Here is a 19,073-nt window from a genome sequence, read left to right as displayed (position 1 = left end):
GTTTATTTGGACAAACAAGGCAGACGGTGACGCACATCAATGACGGATCTGGGGAAACTAACTCAGACGTGGACTAAATACACAGGACAGGCTGAACATATCAGGTAACAGGTGATTACAATCGGAATTAACACGAGGTAACGAGGGGGGTGTGGCACACAGGAGGATCGGACGAGCAGGTCATGACATCATGTTGCCTTGAAATGTTTTTTTCTTTTTTGTAACCCTTTTGTGAGACACTGTCAATGATAACTTCCATCCTCTGTGTGTATTACAATGTACTACAGAATGTGCAGTTAAAACAAAGAAAAAAATATATATCACTGACAATGCACCAAGACTGGCAATGCACCAAGACTGGCAATGCACCAAGGTGGCAGCATGAGGTTATTGCACAAAACTGTGAGGAAATGCAACCCAGGTTGATCATAAGGATAGTGCAGATGGTAGAAAGAGCCATGGAAACCATTCAGAACCATTCAAACTGAGCTCCAAGATCAAGATACGTCCATGGTTTGAATTACGGGGGGTACTGGGGGGTACAGTACCCCCGATCAAGACCCAGACCCCCCCAAATAGACAAAAATAGCAGTTTAGGGGGATCTTAACATTTTTCTTTTGTTGTAAAAAAAAAAAAAGAAGAAAATTTTAAAAAATAACCTCACCTTGTAGGAAAATTTTATGTAAAACGATTTCAGACACCCCTAGTGTGGACCGTACCATTTTAACCACCTCGGCGCTTGAAGCAGCTTAGCCAGTTGGTTGCATCATTCATTCTCTGTGAGCAACATGTTCGTTGTGTTTGTCTGTCATGGTGCTGTATGTCGTGCATTGGTAAATGTGAGTAGCCAGCAGAAGTCTAGCCTGTTGAAAATGTGTTATTTTACAACCTTCATTTATTCATTTAAGTGTTTTAACTACTAATGCAAGGTGACGTCTTTATAAGTTGAATTACTTACCATTGTCCTTCTGAGGCCGGTACAGTCAACGTTAGCTTATCTTTCTAGTTAAATTGACTAAGTTCTCTATTTAAACCAGGCTTATTTATTGAGGTAAAATCGATCATGGTCATTTTCCAAGGAGATGAACTGCATATGTTTTCATTCTCATTTTATCAATTTTTCTTCTGATCCTTTCTCCAGTGAAAGAGAAGGAGCTGTTATGAAAATCCTAATTTAACTAAAAACTAAAGACTGCATACTGCCTTCATTCAAGAGAGCTTGTTTTAATAATTCAACATCTATTTGTTTGTTCATTACATTTATAAGAAAATACTATTTTATACTAAGTATAAATACAATTTAGATTAAGTTTACCACAAGCAATACATAAAGAGAATATTAGGTGTATATAAGCATATAATACAATATATAAAATAATAGCATTTTGTAATTCATTTGACAGTAATGCCGTGTTCTTAAAAAAACAAATTTAACTTTTTGAAAATTTACCCATTTAAATGTAACAATAGATTTAGGAGGCCCAGCTGGTTTAAACCTAATACATGTGTGGTTTAAACCTAGTATATGTGGTTTAACCCTAATAGAAGAATTTTTCCGTTGCTGCATCCTGTGCATTTCTAAAGACATAAATGAAACAAATGACTGCATGATACTAAAACAAAGAGAAAGGGATTGTTCCCTGGGTCAGAAAAATACTACCAATCCTTATAAAAATGCAGGCGCTCACCAGGTTGGGACTTTGAATATCATCTGAAAAACAAAAAAGAAGTGGAGGCGCTCCTGCTGTAAGCTGTAGCACCAGCCGAAAGGGCTACTTGGTTGTAGCTCTAGTAGAAAAGTGTCGGCAGGTAGCGAATGTTAAAAAACAAAGGCTTTTTGAACCTACAGCAGGAGGACCTCAGCTTCCTGTTCCATTTCTAAATGCTTATATAAATGTGTCTGTATATATAGCTCTGGAAAAATTAAGAGACCTCAGCAATTTTTTTGTTTTACTAATTTATCAGTGTATTGATTGATTGATTGATGAAACCCTTTATTGCTGTTGCAATACACCTTGTCACTAGTCACAAGTACCAGCGAAATATTGGCTATCAACCCGACCATACATATACAACACACGTAGGGGGTAGACAGGTCAGGAAGACAGGGGACTATAGGAAAACTCAGAGAAACAAGATTACGCGAGGAGAGTGGAGGTGATTAAAAAAAACAGCCCCCAGACTGTACTCCAGTAGGAAGTACAATATAGGAACAGAGAAAAAAAACACCTCAGCAATAAGCACATAGTCACCACATCTCACAACACCAAAGTCGAGACTTGCAACAGGGGAGGGGAATGGGGAGGTGGAGGTAGTCCAGCATAGACAAACAGCCGTCCGTTCCTGCAGCCAGACGGCGCTGTACAAGGACCCGCCCGTTCATGCTGGGGGTATGAAGCGGCGAAGGCGTGGGATGGGGGTAGGGTGTGAATCTGAGAATAAATTATAAATATGAAAAATTAAAGTCCTATAAATTGTAATGTATATTTTTGCATGTATTCCATTGTGCTATATAGTTTTACACTCTACTAAAATACTAACTATGCAAATATGAATGAATGCCTACATTAATATCTTTCTTAATGAAAATCATGGAAATCATAACATTATCCATTTCAATCTGTAGCAATTATGCAATAGATTGCATATATGGCAACTGGAAGCAGCAAGATAAATCATTAAAATTTATTTTGTTTAAACATTTTAGCTGTTATTGGATTTGTCTGTATTACGTATTATTGTTACTGAAAGATAACAGTTATTCTGGTATGAAGGCAGCATACTTAGTGACTGAATCTTACCTGATAAAACAGCAATAACAGAAATGAAGAAGAATCCTAGAATCATCTTTGCACCACACACTGTTTCTTATCTGAAACAGTTCATAGCTTTTGACTTGATGGCTCAATAGAATGTGCTTTCTGGAGAATAACTCTGACTTCCTGTTGCACGACCACATCTCCCACGTACCCTACATACTCATACTGACAGTTTTTACTGTCATAAGAATGACAGTGGATGCTGTTATGCATTCATTTCAAACTATGAATTCCTGAGAGTGATTATATGCATACATGCAAAACATTTTAGCTAAGATACTGTAAAACTTTAACATATACGGGTATGCTCTGGTTTTCTCTGCACTTCTCTGTTTCTCACAAGATTAGTAAACAATTAAATAAAACTTATAATCAAAACAAAACAAAATCACATGTCTGTTAGATTCAGTCCCCACTCACCTTCTGAAAGATTCCCCAGGAGTTCTGACAGAGCATATAACTAGTACAAAGAGCACATCCTTGTCTTCGGGTGTCGTACAAGATCATTTTACGATAGTGATGCCTGCGTGTTCAGGGGCTGCAACAGCACTACGGCAATAAAATTCTTGTCCCCCACTGAGTTGAGCCAGGTTAAAGCTCAGTGATACATTTCCAGGAAATACGCTAAGTACTACATTCTTGGATGTTCTGTTGGGGGTGGTGCTGCACGGTGGACCTGGAGAGGGTAGGAGGGAGATCTTAAGTGGCCTTCTTCACAATTTGTGGTGCGGGGGGGAGGGGGTGGTGGCATTTTAACAAACAACAAAAAATGCAGACAGGAATGACTTCATGCACTAACATGGAAATGCATTTCAGTTTTCCCGATCTTATTTAGTCCAAACATCTTCTGCAGAACATCAGCTGGATCAGAGCCTAGCCAGTCATCTCATGTACCACGGCATTGTACAAGAACATGAGTGATCTCAACAATTGTGGCCATTGTTGCTTGGCTTTTGGTGGGAGAGCCCTGGTCATGTTTCCAAGCATACGATTAAATCATTCCACATTCCCATTTCCAATTGGGTGAAATGGTGATTTTTTAACACCAGTAAGTTAACACACCTCAGTGATCAAGCTACTCTCAAAGTTTTTGCCCTTTTCTGAGTGAAGACATTCAGGGAAGCCAGACACAGAAAAAGCTGTTAGTAAATTGATGTACCTCAGTCTTAGCTGACTAGATGGGACAAAGATAGGCCTGTGACAACTTAGTGAAATGGTTAGTCACCACAAGCACATCCAGCGACTTGTTAGAGGAATATCCTACATTGACTAAAAATCAACATAGACCAGTTTGAAAGGTCTAGAGCAGGGGTGTCAAACTCCAGTCCTGCACAATTTTTGGTTCACCCTCATTTAACACACCTGATTCAACTCCTTGTACTAATTACCACACAGCTCTTGAGCTGAATCGTTTATGGTGAAACAGGGAAAGAACTAAGCTACACAGGGCTCCGGCCCTCCAGGGCTGGAGTTTGACATCCATGGTCTAGAGGTTGTGATGCTCTCATGCGGACTCTGGCGTCTGACTCAGGCAACTTGCTGAGACACAGTGGTGGCAACATCTCACATACTTCTTCAGCTGCACCTCACTGCCGTTGTGATTGAACCGCTGCCCAGCCAGATACGAAATGCACGGTTAGCCTTGATGTCTGGCTTCGTCAAAAACTCCCTTGAGGATCCTTATTCTAAGTACAGATAGAACAACATACTGGTAAGTTTTAGTCTTCACAGTGTGGTTATGAGACACAATACAACCCCAGCACAGGAAATAAGCTTCTCCCAAAGACTCAGGAGCCTCCATCAGCAGATTTATGTGGATGATCTCTCCATGAAGGATGCCTCTTGTGCTCAACAAAGTACAGCACCCATTTCTGACAGGAGTAAGCCTGCTGTAATTCTATGGACTGGCCCCTAGAGGGGGCAAACCTCAGAAAGCTGAGGGGGCCGAATGCACGGTACTAACTGAGGCAAAAGAAGGGGGAGGGGGGCACACAGTCAAGCACAGAGATCCAGAACAGCATGACCCTCCTGCTGTAAGATGGAAGAACCTGTAAACCTGGACTCTTGACTATGAATTCTCATCCATCTCAGACCACTTTATTAACTGGAATAAATCGACTGTACTTTCTGTAGTTAAAGACTTCCAGTTCAACCCAATGGTTCCACTAAAATCTGGGAACAATAAATACCTGGGCATTAACATATCCGCCAAGCTGTCTGATTTAATACGGTTAAATCACACTCCCATATTAAAACAATAGAAGATGATCTCACTAGGTGGAGTACTCTACCCATTTCACTTATGGGTAGAGTAGCAACAATTAAAATGATGTTCTTACCAAAAATTAACTATATATTCTCAATGGTTCCGACTTATCCTCTCCATGCCTGGTTTAAATAATTGGACTCCATAATTCCTAATTTTTTATGTAAATCTAAGCCACCATGAATAACTCAAAGAACAATACAAAAAGCCAAAAATCGAGGTGACCTTGAGCTTCCCAATTTCTACAATTATTATCTTGCCAGTAGAAAACAATATATACTAAAATGGATCAAACAACATCCAGTAGACCATATCTGGCTGGACACTGAACAGACATTATTTAATAACGTCCAAATCCAGGATTTGCCCTGTATCAGCCCCACCATTAAGTAACATTGCTGCTTTAAGAGCAACAATATTAGCTCATCATTGACAGTCTGGTGGGAATTTCTTAAATTAAAAAGATCTGTACTGATCCCATGAAGATTTACACCCATCTGGAACAATCCTGATATTTTACGAAATTAAAAAACAATAAACTTTAAAGCATGGTACGATAATGGAATAAGATACATGGAACATATTCAAGATAGTAATTTCATATCATCTGACAAAATGGTCGAACTTTATGGCATAGACAAAAACAAATATGCAGAATATCTTCAACTTAAATCCATAATTCAGGCTGGATGTAACATCAGGGTAACAGACTTAGAGCCGCCACTAACAATAACAGACTTTCTAACTTCCATCCCAAAAACTGCTCTCCAGAATTTATGTAGCTTGTCAGAGTCTGAGCTTACTTTCACCCTCCCGACCCACAAATGGGAGAAATATTTACTGCTCAACACAGACTCTAACTTTTGGACACAAACACATTTGGAATGACTCAGAATGCCAGCGTTCAGCTGATACAGTATAACATTCCTCATAGAACACACTACACAGGACAAAGGCTGTTCCAGATGGGTATCAGGGATACTGACAGATGCACAATCTGCACGAATGACTCTCCAGATAATTATTTGCACACTATGTGGTACTGAGCACCTGTTAACAAATTTTGGCTAAAGATTTGTGCAGAACTATCGATATACTTGGAGGATACCATCCCTGCCCCCCCCCTCACTTTGTCTGCTGGGTGATCTCACTAAAATTCATATGGGCAAAAAAGAAACATCGCACATGCTCCTCACTGTCCTAACCATCGCCAAATAAACGATCCTCGTGAACTGGAAGTCAAAAGAGAAATTAACCAAAATGCAATTTAAAAATCTACTGCTAGATCACATTTCTATGGAGAGAATGTCTGCCTGTAGAAAACATCGACTGACAGAATTTGAACACACTTGGACCCCAATAATTAATTTCATCACAGTGCTATTGGGGGCAGTGGGGCTTCGCCACTCCGGCCTCGGGGCCGGGGCCGGGCGTCCTGGCTAATGCGGGTCTCTGGTGTCCCACCGGCAGGGGTCGCTGTCCCTGAGTGGGTGCGGGTCTGACCTGGGGGGGTGGCATTGGGTGGGGGTGTACTCAGGGGGATGTGGGATGGGGGGGCCATCAGGCTCGTCTGCACCGCCGCGCTGGTGTGGGCTGGTCCGGGGCCGAGGCTCGGTAGCTGGGGTGACGTGCTGGCTTCCGAGGGGGGGGGCTGCCGGGGTGGTCCAGAGATGGGAATGTCCCGGGGGCTGGAGGGCACTGTGATGGGGGGTGGGGGGAGAGGGGCTGGGGTGGGTTGCCCGGGAGCAGGGGGGTCGCGGGTTCCCTGTCCAAACGGAGTGGCTTCCTGCCCGCCGGGGTGTGTGGGGTGTCTTGGTACTGGGGGCCCGTCTGGGGCCCCGTTGCACGTGGCGGGTCTTCGTCCCACCGCCCTGCTTGCCGGGTGGGGACAGGGACAGGAATCGATGAGGGGTCGGTTGGGGACCCGGCCCCTAAGAGGGGGCCCATGCCTCGCGTGCCCCGGTTGTGCCCCTGTCTCCTACACTCACATCACAATACACTAGGGTCTGGGGGGCGGTTCAGGGCGGTGGGGGCCGAAGGGCTGGGTTATGCCACATGGCCTGGCCCACAGACCCTACCATTGGCCAATGTGCCGCCACCCAACCACCCAATTTTAATGCACCTCGGTTCTCCATACAGCCAATCCAGCCCTGATACACCTGGGATGGGGCGCATGGGATTCAGCCAGCGGTGGAGCTCCTGCCCTGACCACCCCCCCACTTTTTATGCACCACAGTTTTTAGTTTGCACACACTTCAGTTCACACACTCATTCACACACACCAACATGTACAAACCTTGTACACACACTGAGCGGGGTGCGATGGGGGCCTGTGGGGGGGGGGAGCGCGGGTGTCCTTCCAGACCTTCTTGGTTCTGGGCCCGGCTCGCGATAGGGCTGGGGGTTGTGGGCTGGGCCGGTGGCTCCCCGTCTGGTGTTCTCTGGTGGCAGGGATGGATTATGGGTTGTGTGGGCCCCTGGGCAAAACGTTCACGAGGGCCCCCCCCTCAAAAAAAAAAAAAAAAAAAACGCCAGCATTGTCTGGGATGGCTAGTTGCTACGTAAATGACTACATGTGTACCGTGTCCAGCTGAACCATGCCAGAATCCACCTGTGTACCATATCCCCTTACAGAACGGAGAGATCAAGGGTGTAGTGGTAAAATATGAGGTGGGTGAACTACGAATTCTGTGATCACATTTTGTGCATAAACTATACTATGATGTGCATTTAAATCAATTGAGAAGTGGGTAAACTCTAATTCTGAAATTTCAGAGGTGGGTAAACCGTGTTTACTTGCGTTTAGCCTCCACTACAGATCACTGGTCAAACTCTTACACTGCTACACTGGTCTGGGGGCCACTCAGCGGGCAGGTTAACCGCCTCCATCCCACCATGCTACCACTCCCTAGTCAGAGGGCCTTCTGTAAGGCTGTTAACACGCCCCCCTCCCCCCAGAAGCCAGGGGCCCCATGGTAGGGGTCCTTGTAATCAGATGGCCCTCTAAAGGTACACTACACCCTCCTCCCTAGGGCCACCTAGCTGGGCCCTCATAATCAGAGGGCCCTCTAAAAGCCCCCAAAGCCCCCATCCTCCCTAGGACCCCCTGGTAGCCAGAAGCCAGGACCATAATAGGAGGGCCTAAGAGGGCCTTCTAAAAGTAGGCTCCCATGCACCCATTTCCCTTTAAAGTTCCTATAGCAGGGCCGGGGGCCCCCTGAAAGCACCGACCCCCCCCACCAGCACCACCACCACAATTCAAGGGCCCTTGGCAGCCAAACGCCCTCCCTCCATGTTTCCATCAGAGGCCCTATAGGGTCAGGGGCCCTTGTAGGCAGAGGATCAAAGAATGTAGGCCCTCTAAAATAGACAAACGAAAATACATTGTTGATAAGCGTTGCAAATTGTTTTGGGCTAGGGGCCCCACGGGCCCCCTGCACCCCAAGGGCCCCTGGGCAGCGGCCCCGCTGGCCCGGTCTGTAATCCGTCCCTGTCTGTTGGGACCCCTCATGCGGGGGGGGGCAGTTTTCCTGGTGGGATTGAAATACTGCCCATCTCTTTACAAAAGCAGTTTCAATCTCTGATGCTAGAACTACTAAACCTGCACAAATCTGCGTAAATTCCCTAGAACTACTAAGCCTGCGCAGATTTGTTCAGGCCTTCAGCTCCATTGTCCTCCTACTTTTGTTGTGCAAACACACTAATTACCTGTGAACCCTGACACATTTGCATTTATTTACTCAGACTCCTAGTTCAAATCCATGGCAGCCCAAACCTATGTGTGTAACATGGAAACCTTCACAAAAGCCTGCCATATCTATACAAAATATCTCACACACTGACTGACCTGCAAATATGAAAGACACACATTCACAAAATATATGGAAAGACAAGTCTATTTTATTTATAAAAAATAGAGTGAAAATAGAATGAAAAGTTGCTAATAGAATGAAATGAAAAGAATGAAAACATGCTACGACATCAGTCTCCAATGTATGTTTGTACACAAATGTCATAAGCTGAGTGAAGTCATGGTCCATGGTTGATAACAAGCTCATACACATACAGAAAGAAGTAATGTCATTTCATTTTGATTGGCTGTCACTGAATTATAAAACCAAAAGTGAATTTTGTTTTTGTGTGATCTCTCCAGCTTTGCATGTTCTCTCCTCTGGCTGTTCATGTAAAAAAAAATGTAAAAAAAAAATAAAAATTATCAGTCCCTCAGTTGCAGGTTAATCTCTGTCTGTTTCAAAGTCTGTGTTTGCAGCGTTTGCAGACCCAGTGACTATCTTCCCTGCATTTGGCGCAGGTGAATTTGTGACACTTTACGCAGGCAAACCAGCTGCGATTTCTGCTGCAGCTCTCTTGTACTTGGCACTGAGTTGTCCGTACAGGTCCTCGCACAGCAGCAGCAAACACTGCAGCAGCGTTCCTCTCTGTCTCCATTGCCTTTTGCTGCATGAATCGGCAACGGAGTTCCTTGGCTAGAAGACTCAGAAACAATCTTCTTTTGCCTTTCCACCCTGTGCATGCCTTGTACAGAACGTAGGCATTCACCGCCGCCAGGTCCAGCATGTTGTAAAATACAGCTACTGGCCACCTGCGTGTTGCTGCTCATACTGAATACATGCGCACCGATGGAGGAAGTTCACGGCGAACTTTATTCACCGTGTCCAGTAGAGTCGTGTTGCGCTGAAGCAGTCTGTGTGACAGCGACAGTGAGGTGAAGAAATTGTCCGTTATGACATTTCTCCCGTCGTCCAGAAATGGCTCCATCAGACTCATGACCACGTTCTCTGCCAGCCTGTCCCCCTTCTGACGACTGGGGTCCTTTCCCAAGTAAGGGGACACGTTGCAGACGTATTTGGTTTCCAAATCCGTCGCCATCCAGAACTTGATCCCACATTTCTCCGGCTTTGATGCGATATACTGTGTGAATGGACAACGAACCTTGGTCGGGAACAGCTGCTCATCTATGGTCATGTGTTCTCCTGGAGTGAATCTCTCAGCACAGTTCTTAGTGAAGCGTGTCCAGATGTCAGAGATCGCAGCAAATCTGTCTGTTTTCACCCGTTCTGCCCGCGTGTCCTTGTCATCAAATCGAAGGTGCTGCATAATTGAAAGGAATCTATCTCGGGACATTGTCTCTTTGATTACTGGCACTAGAAAGTTTTCCGACCAGCAATCCACAATGGCGCCAACGGGACACATGATTGCTCTCACAAACAGAATAGAAATGAATGCCATCAGTTCATTAATTGTCAGCTTCCAGTCCGGCTCTGTTCTGCGGGCGTGACGGACCGTACACTCTGTGATGGTCTGCAGCATTCCCACGTCTAACAGGCAGAGGAAGCTTTGGAGCACACTTGTAATTTTACGCTGTCGGAAGATAAACAAATAGAGACTGGTAAATTTACATGAACCTCACTCTAAATGGGTTTATATAAATAATACATGGGTTTATATAAATATCACATGTGCTTTGGCGATGACAAACCTTAGCAGACTCTGTGGGTCCAGTGTGCGCAGTGAAGCGCGAGCGATGTGCTGATGCACTGGGCGTTCCGCTTCCAATGTCCTCCTCTACCCACACAGTGCCGCCTTTTGCCGTCTGGCTCGGACTGGGCTTCCCGGTACCACGGCGCATCTTCCGTGGAGGCATGTCGGGTTCTTGTTCCATCTCCGTTTCGGACTCTTCCGATGAGTCATCTGTGAGCTGCCGGGCAAATGAAACCTGGCCTCCGTCAGAGTCTGCTGCGTCCATTTCCTGCAGCAGGGTCAAAGCCAGAGGCGCTGAGAGGCTCTTCCTGCGTGGCAGTGATGCGGAGGCCATCCTGATGTGCGTCTTCAGAAATGCGAAGGAGAAATGATTCTCCCGCCTCGGTCGCTCTGCTTTTATGCACAGCACTGTGCTGTAGTTATGCAAACAGCAATGCCACTCCCTCACATACACAGTCATAATGGACAGCGTCACACCTTTTGGCCACTCCTACAGCATTTATATGTTGTGAAAAGCCGGCCTAATTGCATACAGTCTGCCATACTGCCATCATTGCCATGACAATGGAATGCTGGCAAAAGTGCCAATTGCCCTCACATTGAAATGGATGTGCTAATTGGCTGGCTTTTCAGCTGTCCATACCACTGAAAAGCCAAAAAAAGCCCCTTGATTACAGTATTGGTCTGTCATCACTTGCCATGTCAATGGAACGCTGCAAAAGTGCCAATTGCCTTCTGATTGCGCTTCTAGCCTAGGAACTCCGTTGCAGATTCATGCAGCAAAAGGCAATGGAGACAGAGAGGAACGCTGCTGCAGTGTTTGCTGCTGCTGTGCGAGGACCTGTACAGACAACTCAATGCCAAGTACAAGAGAGCTGCAGCAGAAATCGCAGCTGGTTTGCCTGCGTAAAGTGTCACAAATTCACCTGCGCCAAATGCAGGGAAGATAGTCACTGGGTCTGCAAACGCTGCAAACACAGACTTTGAAACAGACAGAGATTAACCTGGAACTGAGGGACTGATAATTTTTTTTTTTTTTACATTTTTTTTACATGAACAGCCAGAGGAGAGAACATGCAAAGCTGGAGAGATCACACAAAAACAAAATTCACTTTTGGTTTTATAATTCAGTGACAGCCAATCAAAATGAAATGACATTACTTCTTTCTGTATGTGTATGAGCATGTTATCAACAATGGACCATGACTTCACTCAGCTTATGACATTTGTGTACAAACATACATTGGAGACTGATGTCTTAGCATGTTTTCATTCTATTCATTTCATTATATTAGCAACTTTTCATTCTATTTTCACTCTATTTTTTTATAAATAAAACAGACTTGTCTCTCCATATATTTTGTGAATGTGTGTCTTTCATATTTGCAGGTCAGTCAGTGTGTGAGATATTTTGTATAGATATGGCAGGCTTTTGTGAAGGTTTCCATATTACACACATAGGTTTGGGCTCCCTTGTATTTGAACTAGGAGTCTGAGTAAATAAATGCAAATGTGTCAGGGTTCACAGGTAATTAGTGTGTTTGCACAACAAAAGCAGGAGGACAATGGAGCTGAAGGCCTGAACAAATCTGCGCAGGCTTAGTAGTTCTAGCATCAGAGATTGAAACTGCTTTTGTAAAGATGTGGGCAGTATTTCAATCCCATATATTTCAGCACCAGGACAACAGCCCCCCCCCCCCCCCCCCATGAGGGGTCCCACCAGAGGACACCGGACAGGGAGCCACCGGCCCAGCCCACCAGAAAGTAAAAAGCTCATTAATCATTCATTGCAATGTGTTTGAGTGCAGACAAGAGCACGGACAGCATTAGGAGAGCCGGGCATTGTTGCAAATTGCACTGTAATGTTGGCCCATACATCCACACTAGAGAAACTTAAAACACTGTCTTGACAGTCAACCAGCCACAGCCTAAGGATTAATGGAGCTCAGAATGAGCTGGGATATCCCTGATCTGTCTGCCGGTTCCTGCTGGTATGTTCCAGGGCCAATTCATCACTCAATCCCATCAGAATCACTCTTGGCTCTGAAACAGCTGATAAGCCACAAATCATCACTGGGAAAATAATCATCGTGATCTATAAATACTCCCTCTCTTCATATTTGGCCACACACAACGTCCTCAAACAAAGCTAAATACTGTACGCCGTAATGATGCCGCGTGTGACATATTTAGACAGGGGTCTAGTTATACCTATTATATGTGGGGCACACATGTCGCGGCCTACATTGACTTGTCCGTACGCACACCTCTAACCTTGTACAGAATAAATATTTTGGTATATATAATGTCATTCATTTAAAATGATAAAACAAATGCTGACTGTTAGTTGTACATTGTGGTGTTTTCAGTTACAGCTGTCTGTATTTCCCGTAATCCTATGTCATTGTTCCTATTTTAACAATCTCTGCCTCTTGCACAACCAGGCCCAGCACACAGCTCAGGTAAACCTGTGCAATCATCTCACTCTGCGATCTTTGTGCATTTTCAGTCTCGGTGCATTGCCAGTTTTTTTTTTTTTTTAACTGTACAGTGTATAGTACATTATAATACTTACAGAGGACGAAGGTTAAAGAACTGTGTAATTTCAGAGCCAAATGCCGTGTGTACACAAATATTTGAATTATTATTGTTTATTATTATAAATGCCGAATACATTCCTGGAGCCTTCGATTTAGCATACACAGTGCCCTCTACAGGATCCTGTCGAAACAGCATCTCCTTCAAGCTCGTTTATTTTTACAAAACACCTGTTTTTGAGTTCACTGGGTCTGTATGATAATTTTAGGCAATGGACATATTTTTCCTATAATTATAAGGTGGTCTGGGTTCCCCAGGGATATGTGCGTTTTTTTCACAAAACGTTTTCTTTATAAATCCCAAAATCTTCCTATAAATATGTGTATGAATGCTTCTCATATTTTTCAGTCACATTTATAAATGAGCTCCCTGATTAATCTGTTTACATGAAAACATCTTAATTGCATTAAAGCATGTAAACGTAGCCACCTAACAAAAGGTAATTTGGTGACTTTGCAAACTGCATGTTCCTCATCTCCTCTGTATGGACCATAGAGCTGTGCATCGGAGAGTCTGGCAACACGCTACGTTTCAAGATACAGGCATTACAATTCAATGCGCTGCTCTTTGCCTTTTAAAAAATCTGCTTTTAGGAAAACTTGGCATAGTATAAAGAGCACACCACCAAATTCATGAAATCTGAGCAAAAACGTTTGATTTTAACGCAATCAGAACAGCATTTGCATTTAACACAGTCCCTGTAACAATCCAGCCTCGTAGCACTACAACTATTTCGGATTCAGCCAACTGGCAGTCTCGTGCAAGTTACTGAAAATGACTAGTTACCAATTACTGCATATAAAAGTAATTATATTAAGGGTGAGACTGGATCGAGCGTGTCTAGATCGCTGCCTGGGGGGTCGCCGGCTGGGATCGCGAGCAGTTCCGACGTGTGGTGGGTGCTGCACCGGGCTGCATCAGCGCCTGCTCCCCCGCCTGAGCTGCCCTGTATAATAACCTAATAAAGGAAAATAACAGCGGGCTAAAGGCTGCATAGTGATCACATCAACATCGCATCATTGTTGAAATACATGGCGCAGACATCGGGGGAATATGGAATCAAATGTTCGGTAGCAGTGTTTCTACATCACAGAGATGTTTGCCGATGGATTTTCAAGCATCGCGGAGACATAGTGCCAATGCATGTGCATGTGCTCTCTGGGTAGTTATATTACTTTAGTGTTGCAGCTATGACAGTGCCAGACAATACAACTGTCTAATTGTATCTATCACCGTACCTATAATATCAGCCATTCATTGCGCCATGGTAAGGTCGGATATGGCGTTCCATCAGAAACAGGAAATTAGGGGAACATACTGTCTTTGTCCGTTAATATTTTCATGCAAGACAAAGGTAAAGAGTCCTTTTAAATTTAACTACTTTGCGTAAATGGTAATTAGTTACATTATTCCTTACAGACAAAAGTAGTGGAATTATACTAACGCTTTACTACCAACACTGCTAGGCAGCTAGGTTTGCTAATGCTAACGTTAGCAGCGCAGCCTTATGCTACTTCCTCTCGCAAGATAAGACAGCGTTACTGTCACTGTGCGAATACAATGAGATGTCTTTGGAGAAAGCCTGTCGACGCCATGTTAAGGATAAAATCACAAGTAAATATAATATAAAATACAAAAATATACACCAAAAGTAAAGAAGAACAAAGATGAATAAAATAATTGTGCTGGATGAAAAGAATCCAGTAAAACATAGTAAGAGGGACGTTGGGGAGCTCGGAGCAACTTCACGTTCAGAGTCAATTGGCAGTCCGGGGTTAAACAGCACAAAATAAAGCGCTGCAGGAACCTGCACTTAAGCTATTAATTAAAATCGATACCTGTACGACAAAACAGAACATCTCAATAGGTGTATCGATATATACCTAGATTTTCTGGGAGAATAGCAATGCGCTAAATTTTCAAAGTGTGCTATATATTCCGTTTTAAAATTAAAACCACATAAGAGATAAGAATAACTCTTCGCCATTCCCCACTAATTGAATGGGTCCCTTAATTATCGCTATGAATTCTGGGAGTTTAACATGAATTTCTGGGATTTTAACAAACGACCCAATGATATACAGTATATGTGTAAACATTAATTATACAGACACAAACTGTATGGTGTCATTCTATATCTTGTTTTGATAATATATCGATATTCCGTAAACATTCGATATACAGCCCAGCCATAATTGGTCCGTCTTGTTTCTTTGTCACCCGGAAACTTCACAACTGTGTTGTGAGCGGTTTTGCAGCGCTTACCTGAGCGCTTATCTGTTTTAAAACGTGTCTTATAAATTTGTGGTGTTTCTAAGTTTCAGCACCTTTGTAAATGTAGATTGTGTGTTTTGTCATTTGATTAAAGTGTTTGAAGACTTTGCAGCGCGCTGACACCAATCGGCCACCGTACCTTAATTAGCAACAGAATCATAACAATTGTAATTCCATTTAGAGTTTTGATTTGAACATTCAAAGCAGCCCAGACTTGCAGTTTCCCAGCAAGATAGAAGACGCGAAAGATGTCCCTCATCCAAACTACCGTGTGCCTCCAAAGAATTGACTGGCTCCTGCCAAATGGAGCAGTCAGTGTCCGGCTTTCCCCGGAAGACATCCCCGGTTCCGTTAGCCAAGGTAAGGATGGCAAAATGATGCCCAGAATAGCTCAGCACTCAACGAATGAAAGTCAGAATGTGGTTGGCTAGTCTTGTTGAATCTTGTGTTCTGTGATAATTATCTTGTTTTGGAAGTACGTGTCTTGTGATACTAAAAAATAAAATAATTCACCTTTAGCCAACAGTGATTTGTTATCATGAAACGGTAAAGATACGGGGCTCTTTCTGCATGTCTATTGTATTATATAATGCAATCAGTAAAATCTGTGGCTGTGCTATGTTTAAACATCAGAGAAAAAAGTAGCAGGTGAATATGCCCCCATATACCGTGTTTCCCCGAAAATAAGACAGGGTCTTATATTAATTTTTGCTCCAAAAGACGCGTTAGGGCTAATTTTCAGGGGATGTCATCGTAAATCTCCAAGCTCCAAATTCCATCCTGAATATCTCGCAACTCAATTTCCTATAGAGCCAGTGGCCCCAATCTCTCCTGTCTAGCAAAAGCGCTGTCCTTAAATGGGCACCCCTTGTCCATGTAGCCTTCTCGTAGTATAATCGCATCTCATTCTAGTTACAGTCAGGGGCGTTGCTAGAGATTTTGGGCCCCATGAAAGCATATCATATTAGGCCCCCCAGTCCAAACCAATCCAGTTATTTTCCTAATTTTTTAGGGCCCCTGTCACTCAGGGGCCCTTGGAATCGTCCTAGCTTTCCTCCCCCTTACGGCGCCCCTGGTTACAGTACAGTACATGGGACAGTAACTAGGGCTTATTTTTGGAGTAGGGCTTATATTAGGAGCATCCTGAAAAGTCATGGTAGGGCTTATTTTCGGGGAAACATGGTAGTAATCAGAAAAAGCGGAAATCGTAGTTTTGGTTACCTTGAGAGTGAAGAAATAATGCAATTTATGGAATTTTGTATAAGATGTATAAATTATTTGATTTAATAGTTATTGTTGATGCCAGCATTTGGATTGAGTGGGCTGCTATATTTGGTGCACATGAACCTTCCAGTGTTGTTTTTCGCTATTGTTCTGCATATCAGGGAATCTGTGCACAAACGTGTGGCGTGATTTTATAGGTCAAGTTCCCCTGCTGAAACGCAGACGGCCCAATCCAAGACCAGCGCATAAGTCTCCCAAGCATGTGTTTCCTGTATCCAATAAGATGGCAGAATTTTTTTCAATGTGCAATACCGACTGCCAAGTCTGATATCTGTGATGTATGTGACGTAGTTTTGTTGTACAGTGACATAAGGATTCATCTTAATTAAATATGCTGTCCCCTGTCTTTATAATCTCAAAGGACGAACCTGTAGCAGTAATGCTGCCCGTTGGACGAAATGCCGCACTGGGCCGTCGGCATCCAGCTACCTGACCATGTCTGCCGCCACTGGATCTGCTTCCATCCCAGTGGCAACCAGCAGGGGTCAGCAGGGCAGAAGACGCCGTAAAAATACGGCGGGAGGCCAGTCAGGACGAAGAAGGAGGTCTAAAAAACAGAAGGGGTCAGAGCCTGAGCCCTGCTCACCAACCTTCTCCTCCTCTTCATTTTTGTTTCCGTCGCCAGTCCCATCCTCTTTTATTTCCTCTCCATCCCCATCTCTTTTTATGGGCTCTTCTCCTTTGTCACCATGTGTAGTCACACCTGAAAGCCCACCTCCAGATCCACTTTCAGCTCCAGCCATGGTTCATCTCACCCCTCTGCATCAGGCTCCAGCACAGGCTGCAGCCGCCTCATCTCACTTGGAAAGATTCAATCGGTTGTATCTGTATTATCTAACCAACGACTCTAAAATGTCCCATGACGCCAAGTGCTTTACTTATTACTGGTGTCAGCAGTTTTGGAACCAATATTTAAATGCAATTAACATCTCAAAGCAGGAGATGAATCAAAACTGCGAAGCTCACCACTTATGTGGTGATAATGAGGGTACCGATGCAACCAAGAGGCGTAGGATTGATGAAGATGAGTTCATCTTTCCTATTGATGCACTGGAGCAGCTAAGTGCCATCCCTGGGGTTCAGGAGTTTGCTGTGGAGATGGGCTATCAGTATTAGGATAGGAAATGTTAAGGTTAAGATCAAGTTCTGTAGCATAAGGTAACATAGGATAAGTTAAGATTATATAGGATAAGGTTAAGATAGGTCAAGTTAAGATTGTATAACATAAAATAGCATATAAGTTAAGACTAAGACAGGATAAATTACCATAAGGTTAAGATAAGATTATATGATATAAGATACCATAGTATAAGAATGATAGGATTGTATAGCATACGATAAGTAAGATAGGATAAGATAACACAGTATAAGATTAAGATGTTAAGTTGTGATAAGGTTATGATAAACTTGAGTAAGATTAACATACGATAGGTTACGATAAGGTTAAGATTGTATAACATAGGATTAGATGAATTTTAAATAAAGCAGTCCTCCGCAGAGGGGGGGTGGTGGAGGGAATATTAAAAAAAAAATGGATCAGTTAACATAAGGTTAAGATAAGATTGTATAACATTACATATCAGTTAAGACTAAGATAGGATAAGTTATGATAAGGTTAAGATATGGTTGTATGATATATAACATATTTTAAGACTAAGATAGGATAAGTTAAGGTTATGATAAGATTGTATGACAGAAGATAACATAGGATAAGATTAAGGGTTATGAGAAAGTTAAGTAGTTCGTGAGCACAGCACTGCTGTTTGCTAATTGCTTAGTTTTTCTGTCCTTCAGTGAGCAATACTCGTGAGCGTATTATGAGACTCAGGCTAAGGCACTCATAGGGTGTCTTGTCTGTTGTTGCAGTGTATGCTCCGACTGCAGTGAGTGATCTCTCGTTAAGGGAGACATTTTACTCGCAGTTTTGCTGGGTGGTTGAAGGGTGCCCACGAGGTGACACTCCTTTGGTCATGGGTGACTTCAATGCGACCACTGGTACTGACAGGGCTGGCTATGAGGATTGTATCGGTCCCCATGGGTCTGGAGACCGGGGTGAAAGTGACTCCATGTTCCTTGACTCTGCGAAACGTTAGGGGCTGCGGGTCACTGGATCCTGGTTCCTACGCCCTGAGCCGCATCATTGGACTTGGTACTCCAATACTGGTGATGCAGCGAAGGAGATCGATCACGTCCTTGTGGGCAGACGCTGGAGGCTCCTGCAGAACTGCAGGGTCTACAGAAGTGCCCAGTTTGTGAATTCTGACCACAGACTTGTTGTTGCTACTCTGAAGATTCAGCTTAGATCCAGTAGGCTACCACCTACTAGGAG

This window comes from Paramormyrops kingsleyae, chromosome 24 (assembly GCF_048594095.1).
Source record: "Paramormyrops kingsleyae isolate MSU_618 chromosome 24, PKINGS_0.4, whole genome shotgun sequence".
Taxonomy (NCBI): domain Eukaryota; kingdom Metazoa; phylum Chordata; class Actinopteri; order Osteoglossiformes; family Mormyridae; genus Paramormyrops; species Paramormyrops kingsleyae.
This window is presented reverse-complemented; position numbering follows the sequence as displayed.